Source organism: Pipra filicauda, unplaced genomic scaffold (assembly GCF_003945595.2).
Source record: "Pipra filicauda isolate LSUMZ 115617 unplaced genomic scaffold, ASM394559v2 scaffold34_size3990699_pilon, whole genome shotgun sequence".
Taxonomy (NCBI): Eukaryota; Metazoa; Chordata; class Aves; order Passeriformes; family Pipridae; genus Pipra; species Pipra filicauda.
In genome coordinates, this window is record NW_024104476.1 from 490343 (window position 1) to 509415 (window position 19073).

The window sequence follows — 19073 nt, forward strand, 5'->3', positions numbered from 1 at the left end:
ACCCCTCTGTGATCTCCCCGTGCCCCTCTGAGGGGTGATTTTCCCCGCCCGACCCAGGACCCTCGGCTGCACAGCTCAGGCTGACACAGCCCCGCGATGCCAAAGGCGCTTTAATTTGTCACCTATGGTAAAAAAAATAAAACAGTGTTTTCATGAACGCAGTGCTTCAGCATGAAATAATCATGGACTCATAGACTGAGGAAGGGACCTTAAAGATTGTTTAGTTCCAACCCCACTGCCATGGGCCCGGACACCTTCCACTAGACCAGGTTGTTCCAAGCCACAGCCAACCTGGCCTTCAGCACTTCCAGGGATGGGGCAGCCACAGCTTCTGCGAACAACTTGTTCCAGTGCCTCACCACCTTCACAGTAAAGAATTTCTTCCTAACACCTAATCTAAACCTACTTTCTTTCAGTTTGAAGCCATTCCCACTTGCCCTGCCTCTCCAGGCTCTTGTAAATAGTCTCTCTCCATCTTTCTTTTAGGCTCCCTTCAGATATTAGAAGGCCACAATTAGGGTCACCCCGAAGCCTTCTCCAGGATGAACAATCCCAATTTTCTCAGCCATTCTTTGTAGGGGAGGTGTTCCATCCCTCTAATCAACTTGCTGGCCTCCTCTGGACTTGATCCAACAGGTCCATGTCCTTCCTGTGCTGGGGACCCCAGAACTGGATGCAGAACTGCAGGTGGGATCTCACCAAAGCAGAGCAGAGGGGCAGAATCCTCTTCCTCGACCTGCTACCTATATTGCTTTTGATGCAGCCCAGGATGTGGTTGGCTTTCTGGGCTGCAGAAATAGTGGGACAAGCTTGGAGCAAAGTACAATTTCCACCATATTAATAAGTCTGTAAACAAAACTTGTAGCTCAGGGGAATACTGAGCCTTATGCCTAAGCTCATGACTGTTTATTATTATATATATTATAAGTTTATTTTTCACAAGTTTCACATTTGCGTTGGAGAGCAGTAGGCCAATGTACCAACAGTCTGCTGAATCTCTGATCCGGTTCCCATGTTAGGAATTTGTGTATTAAATTGTTTCTTCAGCTTTTTCTTAATAGGAACTTGAAAGTCACTTCCATGGCACAGCACTTGTGCCACTGGAATATGCATAAACACCCACTTCTGCCTTATGTTTTTCTGTTTCATTTTTCTGTTTAACAACTACTGATTATCAGTTTTACCACTTTCACTCTTAAATCATCAGAACTATTGCATGTATTCAATATTAATAAACTTAGCATTAATAAACTTCCATGCCTGTTACTTTAGTTAATTTCAGTACAAATGACTGTCTAGGAACCTCATTATCCTTCCTAGAGCATTCACAGTATTATATTTTTTTCTGCCATACTACAGATGTACTCAATTAAATAAAAAGAGTAAAAACTGTGAAAACAACAATTCATCTTGGTATTAATTACAGTAATAAACCTAAATAATTTCCTGTTGTAAGAGAAACAGTGCAGATGTATTAACTGAGAAACAGCTTATAAAAATATTTTTAAAATGTCACAACTTATATCTCATTGTGACAAGAAAAATACAGGCATGGGCAAAAGGCCACAAAAGTTACATATGCCTTAGTCCAACAAAACAGATTTTAATCCAGAAAACACCTGTAGGATGATTTGTATCACTAGCATAGCCCCAAAACAGATTCACCACAGCCCTAGGACTGATCTCTGCCATCACTTGGGCGTTTTCTGATCCTTCCTGCTGTGTTTCACTGCAACGTTACAGTGCAAGCTTGTTATCTTCCTCATGTGGTGGAAGCAGCCTCTCAATCACCACCCCATCTCAAAAAACAGCGGGGGGTAGTGTCTGCAACTTTCCTCTTTCTCACTTTTTCTTTTCCCTAGCTTTCTCTGCTGGATGCTGAACTAATCCCAATGTTTAGCCTAACAGCCTCACAGTTTTACCATATTCTTTGTCTTTGGAAGTGTCTTTTGGCCTGGACAGAAAAATCCAGCTTATGTATGGGCTCATTGAAGCAAATGCCCTTAGATCGGGTATAAAAGAAGACAGAGAACAAAATGCAGCCCTGGAGCCGAAGGGAAGGTGGGTGCCTGTTATTTAACTCAATGGGATCTATGGGAAGCTGCAGTCAAGGATGTAGCAGGGGTGGGAGTGCAGAGATTTCCAACAGAAACATTATTATGAATGGAAGCGTAAGTGTTGGGAGCAGGAGGAGCTGAAGAAGGTCATCAGTACCATGGCACATCCTCCAGACACCCAGATCAGGAATGCAGAGGGAAGAGCACCAAGAGAAGACACAAGACAGTAAATCAGCAGTGTTGCTGATGACTCCTGGGGTGGGGCAAGATGAACGTGCCCAAGAGCACAAAAGACACATCCAAACACAACCTTGCCAATCAAGGAACAACCAGGAGCCATGATCATAGGGACTCAGAGGCCTGGGTCCCTTGTCCTCCATGTCACCACAGGCAATTGTGGCAGGACCACCTGAACAAACACCCTGTGTGCTCATGGGCATGAAAAAGCAAGTGCAAGGAAGTGAAATCATTTGTGTGTAAAACACAGTCACCTGTCCTAGCTGGTGTCTTGCTCCTTTACAGCTCCAACCAGCCTTACACTGAGTTTTGTATATCACTTGCTACAGGTGCCAGGAGGGCTTGGCCAGGGCCAGGCTGAGCCTTAGCCCCCAGCAGAGACTGACTGGGCAGCTGCACTCTACCAGTATGCACCCCATCGCTGCGCCTCTTGCTGAAGATGACTTAGATGACATGTCTTACAGGGACATGTTCCTTAGAATTTATGTCAGAGACCCTAACAGAAGGCAGAACAGAAAGACCTGACCTTTCCAGAGGCTGTGGTCGCTCCTCTATGAAATTTCTTTGCCTCCTCTGACCCGAATAACAGAGCAACATTATAGCAGATTCATCAGTGGGTGTTCTGACCTCATGAGAAGCAACATTTAGGAATCTGCCTGTAGCTTGCTGCCTTGACTTGCCCTCTTCACCTCCGGGACTCCTAATGCTCTTTTCTGCCCCTCTTCACATCCACAGTCACTACTGCACGTATCTTCTGGAGAATGTTTTTTATTAGGAGCAATAAAGATGAAGGCACACTTATGCTCAGGCACACACTGCCCATGAAAGGAAGGAACTGTGCTCTTTTTTGGACATGAGTGATATTCATCCTTACCTTGGCATTGAAAGAACATTCTCTGGTCCTTGAGTCACTGAGCCTCACTACAGGAAGTAGGGTGGATTTTGTTGCCAAGAAAAGCACTTGTCCCAAATCTTTCACATAGAACCACTGGTTGAGCATCAATATGGCACATGGTTTATTACTTTTTACATACAGATATTGCACACAGTTCTGCTTTGCACAATCCCAAGCCTGTTTAAAAGGTCACATTAGAAAAAGGCTTATTCTTTACCAAAGGGAACAAATCAGAGTTGCAGTGTCTGAGCTTTGGTGTCAAAATGCCTTGGGAGGTCTGTCTGTTGGAGGTCAGAAGAGAAGGAAAAAAGCTGTTACTACTGGGGTGCCTGGCCAGGTCACAGAACCACATAAAGCAACATTTTTGCAGCTCTGAATCACCAATTTCACAGATTAAACAAAAATACCCTCAAGTTCTTCCAGAAATTCCCCCACGTGTCCTCAGAACCCACATTACTCGTCACCAGCAGAGTTCAGCTGCACCACACAACATGGATCCAGGCCATGGGATAACCAGCATGGATTGTTAGGGCCCTCTCAGAGCAGACAGCAGTGAGTCTTCGGGCTATCCTGTGCAGGACCAGGAGCTGGAATTCAGTAATCCCGTGGGTTCCTTCCAACTCAGGATATTCTATGATTCTATGAACAACTCCCACCTCAAGGGAGAACCCAATCCTGGTCTGTTTGTTCAGGAATATCTTTCCTGTTTTTCTTAAGTGCTCTTTCCAGGTGTTTTCTGCACTTTCTCACCCCAACGTCTGTCCAGCCACTTGCCGATAAGCTCCTGCACACACAAGTGCTCATCAAATACAGCCTCCAGTTACCTCTCTCCAGCCCATTGAGTAGCTCCTTGTTGTAGACTCCGTGTCTGGCCAGTATCAGTTGATTTCTCCAGTACCAACTCTTACATAATAATAACGGTAGTAAAAAAGTCTACGAAGTGCCAGAGAACGCAAAGTTCACATACAGAGCAAGTTCAGTGTTGCACAGGGCTTCAGTCTGCTTGTGGAGCTGGAATCCAGGAAGGGAGTATGGACGCCCTTACTGAGGGCACAGCAGATGCCGACTACACCTTTTCCCAGTTACGTGGTTTGGCTTTATTCACAAATTGGAAAATCACTTCACTAAAAAAGTGTATTCCCAAGTGTGAAACCAGAGTGCACTTTGCTTGGCTGTTCCAGAAGAGAAGTCCCACAGAATTAAGGTAGTAAAATCAATCAAAAGTTAGAATTAGTACTGCCTTGTACAGCTTCCATTTCCATTTGGTTTTGCATAAGCTATTTCTGGGAATCTTTAACATCACACAGTCATATACTGCATTTGAGGAGGATCTCTGACTCACTCAGCATTGCTGACGTACCTGACCTAGATATGAATGAGGGCTACACAGCAAGACTGCCTCATTTGTTACAGAAGCTGGAAAATATTGAGAAGTAAACATGAGGTTTTATGAAGGGAAGTAAGGAACAGGTTTTTCTCACAGAGTTCATTTATGATATAGAAACAACATTCTCTATTCGTGTCTTCCTCCTTTTCTGCTTGCTCACCATGGCATTTGCAATGTGCTTTGAAAAACATCATGCATTTCTATAGTTGAAAATTTTAGCATCTGTGCTTAAATGTGATAATTGCTTTTAAAACCCCTTATCCTAGATGTCTTACCTTGAATAGATCCAGTTAGGGAAACTTTTTACCCTAAACTTCAGTGTTTTACTTTCCCTTTTTTTCCCCCACAAGCATTTTGAGAAAATAAAGCCATTTCTGTTGAAGCAGCAAATCAATATAAATGCCCCATAAGCACCCAGAACAAAATGAACTGAGCCACAGGGAGGATGCAAAGCTCTGTAGAGGGGAGACACAATAATTGCCTAAATGAAGCAGTTGTCCTCTGACAGAAAACAGTAAATTATGTGATCATGACCTAAGGATCTGCAACAAAAAATATCAGCAAGAGGATAAAAGCAGACATATGCCAACAGTCTTGATTTAGACCCTTAATGAGCTTCTGGTGCTTGAATTTCCAACCTGACTGATTTTTATTATAATACCGATATTTTAAGACAAAAATCCTTTAGCATTTCATGGAGTGCATAAAGCATTCTAGCAGAAGAGCAGAACTCGTGGATATTACAAACTAAATATTGTAAGAAATATTGTAAAAAAAAAAGAACTTTACCTTTATGTACACTTGCTGTAGAATTGAAGAGACCAACCCAAAAGACCTGTCTGAGTTCTTTATTAATTACACACTACACATACACCTTTCTGCATGTAAGTTCCCTGCAATTGCTTGTGAACAATTTTTTGGGAAATATAAAATTCTCTCTGAACTCAGTGATGTTCTCTGGTTTCATACTTTTTAGAAGAGCTATTTGACCAAAAAGGAGTTATAGACACCCATGGAAGGTACATTCCTAAGACAAGTAAAATCACTTTACAAACTCATGTGAGGATTTCATGACCAAGGGCATTGCAGACGGGGCAGGTGGGATCTAACTCATATAATTCAGGAAGTCTTACAAACAGACTATTTTTATACAGCTTTCCCCCTTTTGATTAGCACATCAGGAACTCTGATTCTTTTCTTTAGGGATAAGAAGTACTTTATTGGGTGCTGGCTAAAGAATAAAACATTGATAAAATAAGTTATCATTTCATGTCTTTAAAAAAATTTAGCATAACTGATCTTTAATAGAATTATTGTTCCAAACCAAATTGTTTTTTTAATCCTAATTAGAGTATTTACCTCATGAAACTCCTTATGCATGTTGCCACTCTGAGATGTCTTTATTACCGCTGAGATTTAAAAATAAAAACTTCCAGATTTTTTTTTAATTTTGTTTTAATCACTAGAGCAAAAGTTCCCTTGTCCTCAAAACTGAATGCTTGGAACCAAAAATACAAATATTAAAAAAAAAAAAATTCTAAGTAATACTATACCATAAATGTTAGTATTTCAAATTCCCCACGTGTCACTGCAGTATTTCTAGACATCCTGTGGGGTCATTCTGAGGACATAATATCATTACAGGCATTACCGAATTTTAGCCAGAGCTTTAGTCTGGCCATGCAAGGTATGGACACTTCATTTTAGGCTTAACTTAAGCAGTGCAGGGTGACAGTCCCCTGGTGACAAAACCGTTTAGTGCTCTGCCCACTCTTTTTCCCTGAGCTGTTTAGTTCTCCTGGCCAGTAACTGCTCTTTAACTGCATCTGTTAAACTCTGTGAAGCCATGTGCTCTATATTCAATTAACAAAACAATCTAGACACAAAATTTTTTTAAAAATAATTATTTGTCACCTGGATTAGTTCTCTCAACCAGCTGCACTGAAACAACTGACCAGACAAGAGAGTAGGAGTGGAGTTGCATCAATATTTGTTATCAGTAACATCTCATAGAATCCTAGAATTGTTTAGGTTGGAAAAGACCCTTAAGATCATCAAGTCCAGCCATTAACTGAGCACTGCCAAGTCACCACTGAGCCATGTCCCCAGGTGCCACATCCACACATCTTTTCAATACCTCCAGGGTGGTGATTGCACCACTTCCCTGGGCAGCCTGTTCCAGTGCTTGACAATCCTTTCTGTGGATGTCCAGCAACATCTAATCGAAACCTTCCCTCGCACAACCTGAGGCCATTTCCTCTTGTCCTGTCACTTGTTGCCTGGGAGAAGAGATGAACCCCCATCTGACTACAACCTCCTTTCAGGCAGTTGTGGAGAGTAAGAAGGTCCCTTCTCAGCCTCCTTTTCTCCAGGCTAAAAAGCCTCAGCTCCCTCAGCCACTCCTCATCACACTTGTGCTCCAGACCCTTCCCCAACTCTGTTGCCCTTCCCTGGACACGCTCCAGCACCTCAGTCTTTCTTGTAGTGAGGGGCCCAGAACTGAACACAGGATTTGTGTGGCCTCACCAGTGCCTCCCTTGAGTACAGGGAGACAGTCACTGCCCTGGTCCTGCTGGCCACAGTATTGCTGGTACAGCCCAGGTGCCATTGGCCTTCTTGCCCACCTGGGCACATACTGGCTCATGTTCAGTCGCTGTTGACCAGCATCCCCAGGTCCTTTGCTGCCAGGCCACTCTCCAGCCACTCTGCCCCCAGCCTGGAGTGCTGCACGGGGTTCTTGTGACTCAAATGGAGGACCTGGCACTTAGTCTTATTGAACATCACGCAATTGCTCTCCATCCATCAATCCATCCTGTCCAGATCCCTCTGCAGAACCTTCCTACCCTCCAGCAGACCCACACTCCCTCCCCATTTGGTGTCATCTGCAAACTTACTGAGGGTGGACTCGATCCCCTCATCCAGATCATCAGTAAAGATATTAAACAGGACTGGACCCAACGCTGAGACCTGGGAAACCCCACTTGTGACTCTGCCACCTGGATGTGGCACCATTTGCAACCATTCACCACCACTCTCAGGCCTTGGCCATCCAGCCAGTTCTTAACCCAGACAAGAGTGCACCTGTCCAAGCCATGGGCTGTAGCTTTTCCAGAATGCTGTGGGAAAAGGTGTCAAAGGCTTTGCTGAAGTCCAGGTAGACAATATGCACAGCCTATCCCTCATCACTAAGGTGTCACCCGGTCACAGAAAGAGATCAGGGTTGTAAAGCAGGACCTGCCTTTCCTAAAGCCATGCTGGCTGGGCCTGATCACCCGGTTGTTCTGTTCAGTGGGGACACTGAGGATGATTTGCTCCATGACCTTCCCTGGAACCATGGCTAGGCTGGCAGGCCTGTAGTTCCCTGGGATCCTCCTTCCAGCCCTTCCTGCAGATGGATGTTGCATTTGCTGACCTCCAATCAGCTGGGACCTCCCCAGCTGGCCAGGATTGCTGATAAGTGATGGAGAGTGGCTCCGAGAGCTCTTCCTCCCTTCCCTCACTACCCTTGGGTGGATCCCATCCGGCCCCATGGATGTGCTTCATTATTTTTAAAATAAAAGCACCATTGTTTAGTGAGAGTAAAGACTAAACTTTGTTAAGTAATTAAGTAGTTCTTCCTGGGTTTTTTAAACTGTTTTTCCACTAAGGGAAAACTCGAGCCATATTTACATCTGTGGAGGTAATCAACAGTGTCCATTTAAGATAGATTCTGGGGGAGGACAGAGAGGAGAGTATTCTCAAAAGCTACACAGATTTAAGGGAATTTTTTTAAGTTAGTATATATTTTTTTATCACAGTTTTATTTTCTCATTGATTTCAAAGGGAAAACAACTCGAGCTGATGGTCTGCACTTCTGTAAGTTCTACTTGAAAATGCAAAGGAGATGAATGCTCAGCAACTATAGGAAGTTGTTTTGCAACTAGCTTTATGCTTAAGAAATAAATGTTTTCATTGCTTTACTGTAAATGCTACATTGGTTTTTTTCCACAGTGTCTGTCTTCAGTAACTGTATCTGCTTGTTATTTTTATCTGCCATGTTTAATGTGGAGTTCTGTGTTTAGGTCTGCATAATTGCTGTTTTCTTGTTACAGAACATTAACTTTATGCTTCCAATAACAACTTTATAATGAAAATGCTAATAAAAATGGGGCAGTGCAAACTACACAGTTACAAATCTCTCCAGAGCTTAGTATGAGGCTTATCATAATTCTCAACATCTCAGGATTGTATAGTCTACTGATACTGATTACACTGCACAGTTAATTTAAAAATTATCTCCTGCAGGCCTGAGAGAAAGGCAACAACTATAAATAACTTCAGAAAAATATATACATACTGGAAATGCTTCTAATAAACAGATTCTGGTTTTCTCAGTGTGGCAATATAATCACTGCAGGACTCAGAAATACCCTGTATTAATCACATTTCTGCTTGCAGGTTTATACTGTTTAATCCTATTACAACTGTACAGCATGTTTTTCCTTTGGTAGGTGATGTCAGACTAGCTGGAGACAGCAGCACAGCTGGAACACTGTGCAGATTTAAATGGTGGTTTTCCTTGTTCTTTTAGGTACTTTTGGATTGGGGGTTGTTTTACACAGGTTCCTACGAGACAAGATATTATACTAAAGAAATGAAAGTTAAGAAATGTTATTATGTGCTGTTTCTTCAGTCTAATACAAAATGAACACAAAATGAGCAGCTGGACTGAGATAGAAATGCATGTGAGAAAGCAAACTTTGCCTGAAGCTTTTCAAAATGTAGCACTGTCAAAATAGAAGATTATTTATATTTATGATGATGCATAAAAAGTGCAGCGCAATATCCAAACAGCATCCTGATTTCATTGTCTTCACCTTTACTGTGATTCAGGGAAAGAGGAAATATATATTCACCAAATAGGAAAGGTAAATTCATAGTACAAATAGCATATTCTCCACACTACTAAGTGGTACTGAAAAAGGCACAAAGAGAGGTGTAGAAGATAGACATCTTTGTTATCATATTCCTGCTGGGGAAGTTGCCACAGCTCTCATGGAACAGTGAGCTATTTATAGGATAGTGGAGCACAGAGAAAAAACAGCACCAATCATGCTGGGTTTGATTTATTAACCCTGCAGTAGGAATTTGACAACCATGATATGCCCAAATTATTGAAATCTGACAGTTCCTACATGATTTGCTTGATTTTAATTTGATTAGACATTGCATCATATGTTTGACTTCATCAGATTGCTGCATTATTCTTAATTTTCATCAATTTTCTGCAAGGTTAGCATGTTGTTAAATACTTCAAACCTTAAATTCCCTCCCAGGAAAGTGAGAACCATCACCACAACCTATCTAAATAATTGCAGTTCCTTGAATTAAATAATACACATATATGTGTGTATATATATATATATATATATATATATATATATGCATAGCAACTGGGTCTAGAGGAAGGTGCCCATGGCAGGGGACTTGGACTAGATGATCTTTAAGGTCCCTTCCAATCCAAACCATTCTGTGATTCTACCATTCTATTTTAGATATATATATTTGTTGTTGTTGTTCTTCTGTTCTACATGCAAACCCAACTACCCACTTTTTTTTTCCCACATACACTCTATTTGTGCTACAAAATGCCTGTCATACTTTATTTACTGATGGTTCTTTTTTTTCCCCCCAATAAGCTTAACTAGAACATGTCATGCCTTCATCTCTCCATCAAGCTCAGTGGATAAGGCAACCGTAAGTTTATTCAATAATTGTTGCTTCATTATTAGAACTGTTTTAAAATTACAAGAAACATCAGATATATGCAAATATATGCAACTGAATGATTTTAAACGAAAAACTGCTGCACAATGTTTGTGGATAGTTTAACCAAAACACCCCATCTCTCTTACAGAGGAATTCTGAAGGTAGTATAGAGATTACACAACATATTGTTTTAAGGAAAATTTACCAGTTTACAATTTTCCTAAAATCACAAATATTGCTCATCTTTTGAATACTCCAGCTACTGAAAAGTGATGAGGGCAACACTGAATCGGAGTCTACGCACAGTTTGTGTAAGAGGTGACTTCACTTCTCTACACTCCATCTACTAGGGCTGACAGAGGCCCCAGTTAAACTCCTTAAATAATATAAGCTGTTTGAATTTCCTTTCTTATTACTCCTCCAGTTTAAGCTTGTATCTTCAGGTTTCATTGTGTAATATCTCAAACCCAAGCAATTCTGTGCTCTGTCTGGGATTGTTCTCTTGGCCATGCTACAAGGGTTTTCTCATCCAAGAATGATTTATTATTCCTTTTCCCTTCCTCCCTGATAAAAACATGTTGAGTGTGTTTAATTTGTAACTCTAGTGCTCTAATGAGATAAGTGCTCAAATTGGAGAGTAAAAGAAAGTAAGTTTTGTAGCTTGCACACCTGAACATTTTCTCTATTTTTGGAGCGTTCTTCAGGTCATTTGCTGTGCTTCTTTTAACAATGAGTGAAAAATTAAGCATTAAAGGTTGAGCTAGACAGACTTCTTTCTGCCTCACTTCTCTTTCTCTGAAAGAACAGCACAGTTGCATAATATGTGAAGTGCAGTCCCTAAAAACCATCTGCTCAGTCTCCTTTCATTAGTACATCATGGCAAGAGCTTGGGTTTGGTTATTTTTGTAACACAGACACCACTACTTAAACATCCAAGAAAAGTATACGAGTTCGGTTTTCATGTTCATACAGGAAAACTGCTAATACATTACTTGTCCCTGTTATAGCTCAGCTGTCAATTTTGCAAAGCTTGTTTATGATTAAACCCAGGTACATATTGGGGACACTCCACGTGCTTTATGACTGTTTACATTTGCTCATACTTAGTATCTCCTGATATATTCTGAACTATAATTGAAGCCTGATTATAAACTCATTCATATTAATGAAAACCAGAAGAAAACATGTTAGAAATCAGTGAAGTCATCCAGATGTTATATGGAAAGTGATGGAGTCAGAATCTGGCCTTCAGTCACAACAGATAGATAATATTCTCCCACATCAGCAGCTCTACTCTGAAATACAAACAGCCATCAAATCTAATTAATAGATGTGAGCTATCACTGAGATTAAGCCTTTGCAAGTTGTTAGTTTAGTGTGACCTCATGTTGGATTCCAAAATTTGGATATGAGAAAAAGAAAACTGTTAGGTTTAAACAAAACCTTGAGCTAACAGACTGGGGAAAAACCTCCATCTAGAGTCCAGACAAGGATCCATTGATGTCACGGGTTTGGAATGTCCTGCCCAAGCCCGGAGAAACCGTGCCCTGATCTCATCAACCCAGTGCAGAAGACTTATTGTGTTTTATCTCTCCCTTTGTGTTCCTTGGATCCTGTGCATTCTGCAAACCTGAATATCTCTTTCCCCCATGTAATTCCCCCAAGATAAAATGGGTTTTTCCCTATGATGTATGTGTAAGACCCCAAATTTGTTAACGTTTCCCTTATGTCATCCCCTGAAGCCTCGTTTGTAATAACTGTAATAGTTACAACCCCCTGTTGAATATGTAGATCCTAAACCCTTTAAATATGAACTTGTGAGTCCAATAAAGCATTCCGGTTTTCTGCCTCTGCTGGGATCGTCATAGTTATTGACTTGCTACAACCTCACCCATTTTTCTAGCAGAAATGCTGCAGCTCAAACAAAAATTCAGAGAAGTTCAGTACTCTAGGATTTCCCAGTATCCTATCTGGACATACTGGAGGACATCCATCCAAGGTCCAGGAGAACCTTCATGTACCTTGTGGTTCCCAGGCCTGCAGGCCATGTCTGCAGGAGCTCCAGTACTGGAGCTGTCAGTGAAGGTCCAAGCCTGTCCCAGCACAACCCTCCACATGCCCCCTGTCACTCAGCAATACACATGTCCATCCTTCCCTGACTCCTGAGAGGCAAGGGAAGCTTTGCATCCCTATTGTTGAGGAAGCCCAGATAGTGATCTTGTTTCCATCAGGGAAAACCCAAGTGTGCCATCAATGGCTTTGAATTATCACTGTATCTCCCTCTCCCCTTCCCCACAAAAACGCCAAACGCCGCCTACCTAAAACCTACTACCCTGGCAGTGCAGGTCTGTAGCCCTTCCTGTCTGAACTTGTCTGCCTCTCCCAACCACTTCTTATACCCTCTGACACACACTTCCTTCCTTTCTTCCTTCCCCCAGCAATCAGTTTGGAAATGTGGAAAATCAACTTTTCTTTCCGCCATCTGCAAGCCCACACAGGTCCCTGGATGAACTGTCTCAGTCACCTCTCACAAAATACACCTAATACCCTAGAGATTCTCCCCTTACTCTACTCCTGGGGGAAAGCAGAGCCACCAGTAGTCCAGGAGAACTGTAACATGGCTGTGGTGCCTGCAGAAAGTGCTGTCCTCACCACAGTGTGTCAGAGAGCAGCAGCAACAGCTATGTGTCAACACCAGTCCTTCCCACCAAGGTGTGATGATGACCAAATCCATGGATATACCTGACTGGGATATACTGGTGGCCAGACAGGGGGGCTGAATGGCACAGTTAGTGGAAGAAGGGCAAAAACAGACTAGAGTAAAGCAGGAATTGCATGGATAAGTTCATGCCATTAAATAACTTCTTTGATTGGATCCATCCCTGAGCTTCCTTTTGGAGCATGCAGAATTGATTCCTTACAAAACAGTCATCTCTGAGTTTTAAGACCATTTTGCTCCAGGAACACCTTCTACTAGCCCACCAAGTGGGTTCCTCATGCTCAAGAGTCCCCTAACACCACTCAAACAATGCTGCCTTTACCCCCTCAGTCATCAGAACACATCCCCTCCATCACCCTCAGGCATGAAACACCCACCTCAGCTCCCCGCCCTGAGAACAGCTCCCACGAGCTGCAGCACAGCTCCCTGGAATCAGACACTTCCAAACAGGAGAGGAGGGAACACAACTGTGAATTTCTCTTATGAGAGGGGATGGAGCAGGCCCAAAGGAAATGTTTTGTGGTGCAGATCCAGCGCCTCAAGGAGGGACAGCTCTGGGCACTGTGGGTACAACCTTTTGGGTGGTGGTGGGAAAAAGAGCCAGGAGAAGGAATCACTCCCTGGAGCAAGTGAATTTACCAGCACAGATGTAGCCTGTACACTGGACAGATTCAAGTCTTAGCCTACATATTATTTATGGGAGGAGACCTCTCTATCCCTAAACCAAAAAGCATTAAACTCCTCCTATCTTTATGCAACAGTTCCCAGATGCATGGAATGTACTTGCCTGCTTGTACAATAAAAAAAGGCATTTATCACAAACAAAGAAGAGGTTTAATTAAAATGCATCTACATCAAAGGGACTGTTTTAATAAGGAATTGCAGCCTTCATTGTGCATCCCTCAATACTAAATACTGCCTCATCAGCTGGAGCATTAATAAGCAAACATTCTTATCAGCACAGCCCTAGGAAAAACTTCACTAGATCTTGAATTTTCTTACCTCTGCTACATATACAGTCTTTATGGCACAATACCTTAAATCTGTACTTTAAGCAGTCAAAATAAATAGAAAAAAACAATTTTAAGATGAAGACCTGTATGAAAATTATTTCTGATTGTTCAACATAAAATTGATTTTTCAACTATTAAAAAAGAAAAGCTATATCCAAAACTTTACTTTTACCGTGAAAGACCATCCAAGATTATTTAAATATTTATTGTCTGCTACTGAACATGTGAAATGGCCAAAGTTTCCATTTCCTGAATTCGCTGATTAAAAATAGGAACTTCTAAGTGCAGTAGCAAGAACTCAAAAAGGTTCAGAAAGGAGCAAAAATTATATAAATCCAGGAAATTTGTGCTTCAAAAACCTACAGAAGGCCAATCAATTTAGTTGACCAAGAAGCATATACTCATAGCATAAAGAATATACATGAGGAGTTTCCTCACAACTTCAGAACTTAGTTTGCACTAAGTTTTCTAATGAAAAGAAGCCAGAGCTAAACACAGATGCAAGTATATTTACTAGCAGGAGAGGTAACATTACTGTCAGAACTCCTGCAGAACAGAGAGAACCAATATACCCACACTAGTGCCTCTGACCTGAAAACTCTATTAAATTATCTTCCTTCTCCCTTCATCCCCCAAAGATTCCAACTTCTGATAAGATCCAGTTTGCTTCTTGCTTTCCTGCCTCTATTCCATAAGCACAGCTTTTTTTCTAAGATTCTGTGCAGGAAGGGGTCGGGAGTTTCTTTGATTACCAGCAGAGGCCAGATTTCATTAACACTTTTCTGAAGGTGACTGTATGAAGTTTGTGTCTCCAGCTGACAGAGCCAGACCAGTAAATCCCTTGGCATGGGATGAATCCAAGTGACTGTGCCTGCAGAACTAGAGTGGCTGTGACAGTGGAAATCCTGGGTGTACATTGTGTTTCCATTCCAGGCAGGAGGCAGCTTACAGTAACTATGTCAGACAGTTAATAGGATGGACAACACTTCCATGAAGATCATATTTCATGAAATCACAAGCAGCTATAATGTTCCTGTTTACTGTCAACACTAACTGGAAGAGAGATTTGCTGGTGTGAACATCTCCAAAAAAAAAAAAAGATTGCCAATAGATCACATTTTCCACTAGATGGTAGTTAGTCAATTCAACTAATTTATTAATATTTGGGGAAACATGTTTTTAAAAAATGCACTAGGCTATGCACTTAACGTATATGTTTTCAGCATGTTTTCCATAGCCTTAAGCAAACAGCTCAGCTCACAAAGCATCTTTCATCCCTGCTGCTTCCCTTCTTCCTGTCAGACAAAGATAAGGCTTGTGTGAAGTTTGGAAAAATAATTTTTCACTTTATTAAAACGGCAGATTTTTCAGATAAAGCCATATTGTTTACAGGAAATGATTTCCCTGCTGAGACAGCGATGTTATCAGACAACAAATGACTGACTGACATAAACTGCATTTCCTTCATTCTGCTTACAGGGCCATGCACTGTTCCATGGGCCAGGCTTTCCTCACCTGCAAAAATGGACACGTGAGGGATCTGCTGTTCCCTAACAGAGAAAACACGAATGCTGAGTGTTCCTGAACTGTCTGAACAGACTTCAGCATCAGAGGTATGACCCTCACTACTCTTACTCAGCTAACATAGAACCATGTTGAAGTTTTAAGTAGTTTTAACTCTGCCCTTACCATGGACATAGAACCCCTATAAAATGTGAATTAAGCTGGTCAGAACTGCTGTAGCTGGTTTAGAGGGAGTGAGCTGAGCTCTGGAAGGACAATCTTAGTGAACACAACAGGCAGGTAAAGGGGGTATCGATGTACTTTCATTGAAATACTTGGATCTTTAGCAGAAGACAAACTCAGAAAGAATTAAACAGATGAGTAAATGAGTATTTCCAGAATTGCCATGGAAAAAACAACACATTAACTGTTCCTCTGCGTTTTTCAACAGAAATTGAATTTTTGATTGTTATATGAATTACCATTGCTGTTGTATCTATAAAAAACTTCCAGACAATCTTATAAATCATGCACAATCTATCCTTGTCCCAGCTATTTATCCCATTTTGTTTTATGCCGTCACTGGCGCCATGGGATTATCACTGTTTATCCGTTTAAAAAGCACCAACAGAATGGAAGAAAAGAGTGAACTATGCTATTTAAAACAGAGTTTCAAATTCTGCAGGGTTATTTTATGCTTGGAAGCCTTGAACACATTCTAGAATAGAAGTTTAGTTTTACTTTAGCACAAACATTACCCCAGTGAGGAGGAACAGTACCAAAACCAGTCTAATTCTCAAATGAAGGTTTTCACAGGAAGGAAATTAAGTTAGCAGCATACACTTCCTCCATGCTCACATGCGCAGCCAAGCACGTGGAAGGGAGCACACAGGCACAACAGTCCTTCTCCTGTCAAATCCTCACTTAAAAAAAAAAAAAAAAAAAAAAAAAACACCAAAAACCCCCCGTAAGTTTGGTTACCTTTAGAAAATTCATTCCATGATACTGGTTCTGACACTCTTCAGTGAGTGTTTTCTCCCTTAGGAAGAGTCAAACTATTTGAAATTGTTTGATAGAATATCATTATAACCTAACTTTACTGCCCATTTAGTCAAGGAGTGGCTAAACAAAACTCCTAAACCTGGGGGTTAAGAACTCAGTCTCTTGCAAACCCCAACTATTCAAAAACATTAATTAAAGCTTCAACAGGCTCATTGGTTTTACCAGCTTTTACATTCTACTCCTGGTTAGTTTTCAGGTGCCGCATCAAAAGCGGTCACAACTGTACTTTCTATAGTAAAACAACAGTAAGAATCTAGTTTGGTCATACTTAAATTTCAGCAATATGAATTCTAGATCTGAAATGCATTTAAAAAAAAAAAAACCACCTGCTGAAACACCAAAAATACCTCCGCATCTGATCTGCTCAGGTTCTCTACTCACTGTCTATGCTACCAACAAAATTAGCTCCACACAGAGGCACAGGCTGAAAAGCTAAATCTTACACTTTTTGGTTGGCAGTAAATGTTGATTTGAGGATCCCTTCTTGCCATGAGACTTGAGACTCTGGGGAGTGGAACAGAATAGAGAGAGACACAGATTCTTTTCTGGAGGTGCTTTAATTACATCATCTGTCCTGACAAGGAGAACTCACATCCCTCATACTTTCCTAGTTCACCCCACTGGAGAAGTGCGTTTGTAACAGTTAAACAGATGCACTGAATAAAAACCTAAGAGAACGTGTTTGTATGTGCAGACATGCACACAGAGTAAGTACATGGTTGCACTGCAGTGTTCACACACCAGGATAATCTTCAGATACAGAATTTGATGTGCTTTCTTACATGCAATTGCCTGCAGTGCCATATATATTGCAGAACCTGCCCACAAGGACTTCTACATTTAAAAAGATCTCCTCACTTTGTAAGTAAAAATAAAAGCACGGCAAAACTCTTAATTATAGCAAAAAGGAGCTCATGTGTGTGACTTCAAATGAGCAAAAATCCTCCTGATAATTTTTATAATGTATTTGGCCTTATAAGCAAAAAAATGTAACATCTCAGAGTCTGAGCTTTTCAAATATTCACAGGGATACCAAACTGTAAAAGCAATTATCAAGAAGCCAGGTTATGTTTCCCAGTGATGATGAATTCCATGTCCTTCATTCTTCCATTTGAATAAAAATATTTGAGTTCTTTTTTTACCTTTTGGTACTTAATATTCTCCAAATGCTGGAGTCATATTTCATTTAACAACATATCCATCATGAGGAGGAATGTGATTCCAAGAGACAAGAATTCATCTAAGAAGAGTTACTAGGAAAACAAGAGATGTTTGTTCTCCTTCTTTTCCTATCCAGATTTTTTCTGCCACAGATATTTCTCTTGTTTAAAGATATAAAGGGCAACAGAAATGGTTAAATCTTAGTAATTTTACTACTTTAATGATCTCTTGGTTTGGGGATTACTTTTGCTGTACCCAATAAATCTATTCTGCCTTTGACAATGAGCAAGTAGATAACAAGCAATAAATCACTGCTGCAATTGCGAACTGAACATTCAATATAAGATTTTAGATTATATCTCTGTCATCAGGGTATCAGAAGTCACTTTTCAAGCAAAGATATATTGTCACAGTTTATTTGCAATTAGAAAGATACAGATCCCATCAGTTAAAGGCTGCTTCACAATAAATATGTATGCCTTTATACAGCATACTTTACATCATAATTTGAGTATTGAGAAGTTTCCAGAAATACATACTGCTTCCACAGAAATTACTGTTTATAATACAGTAAATTTATTTGAATACTGCCGAAAAACAGTATTCCCTGCTTGCCAATATGTCACTTGGTCATTGAGGAAAGCTGCCTTTTCAAGTCAGTTGAAGTAAACATCCATCCCCCAGCCCCACCACTTGTTATAGCTGAGTGTAGGATGTTTACAGGAACTAAAAATTAGCTTAACAACACAAATACAGCACTGGCTTTCAAGATACCAAGAAATGAATCTGCACAGACATACTTCAATGTATTTGCACAACTCAAAATGCACATGCAACTCTTATTTTCTGTCTTTACTAATATTATTAAGTCAAAACACATATTTTAACATTTAATCTTCTAAATATCAGAACACAATAGTACACATGTACCATCCCTGATGTTGCAGAGATACAAGAGGGAAAAAAAGAAGCTTCTTACAGCCTGTGTATATCAGAATTCTATTGCACTTACCTGCCAAAGCCCTTGATGTTCAGAGCAGACCCCTTCTAGAAATCTCAGACCATTTTCAAAACTGAAACTCAGCAAAATATATATGGGAGATTAACAGGGTGGTACAAACTGGGAGTCCTCAAAGATGCCCATCTCAAATTTTGTGCAAAAATAAATCTTTGTGATACAGAATATTTCAAGTTTCCTTAGTGTGCTAAATTTTACAGCTTCAGTTGTTACATTTGTACATCTTCATATTTGTATGTTCCTAAACTAATTCTCATTCCTCCTCCAGAAATT

At 40.8% G+C, this 19073-nt stretch overlaps 1 protein-coding gene across 1 annotated transcript in view; it reads right to left on the reverse strand.

Annotated features, from left to right (window-relative positions):
• The window catches only part of ZFAT (zinc finger and AT-hook domain containing), a 124816-nt gene that overhangs the window by 80779 nt on the left and 24964 nt on the right, over positions 1 to 19073 (reverse strand). The gene's annotated exons all lie outside the window — the stretch shown is intronic.